Below are 666 nucleotides of genomic sequence, written 5' to 3' on the forward strand. Positions count from 1 at the left end.
GCATCGTTCTTTCCTCTTCTGCTTACTGTGCTTCGTCTGTCCTTTCCTGTTGTTCGTGGTTGGTGTCAATATGGTGATCCCAGGTTATAGGAGTTGTGTAATATTGCAGAATTCAATATAAAACGTGAAAATGGGAAAATTTATGAGCGACTAGACTTTATTGATCTTCTATAAAAACAGTTTTACCACGTTTTCAGTTTTCTGCAAGAAAATTTTATTGCAGATGTGTTATAGCGATCATTTGAACATCAATTCATTCGAAAACCTACTGAATAAACATGTAATGACTGAATTATCCAATTAATTGCATTTATATTGCGTGTTAAATGTCGATTGGCTTACAAAATTTAATGGCAATTTGTTAGCGAGCACTTAACACTGATTGTCAAGTAGGAATCTCCACTTACAATCTTACCTTTTAATCACACGTTAACATTAGCATATGCAATTTGAGCAAAGCCAGCTATGATTGTTTAATTGAAAACCGTAGACATTTTCATAAATATACGCTAATAAATATTCACTATAAAAGATATTTGGCACAGCTTTTCTCTGGATAACGTGAAGAGGAGATCTAAAATATATTCTATATGTGTAGGAAAGATAGAGATAGAGAGTAGTATTGCTAAGATCTCATACTTGGTGGGCCAGTATTTGAAAACTTTA

This window comes from Priapulus caudatus, unplaced genomic scaffold, assembly GCF_000485595.1.
Source record: "Priapulus caudatus unplaced genomic scaffold, Priapulus_caudatus-5.0.1 Scaffold145, whole genome shotgun sequence".
In the NCBI taxonomy this organism is placed as follows: Eukaryota; Metazoa; Priapulida; class Priapulimorpha; order Priapulimorphida; family Priapulidae; genus Priapulus; species Priapulus caudatus.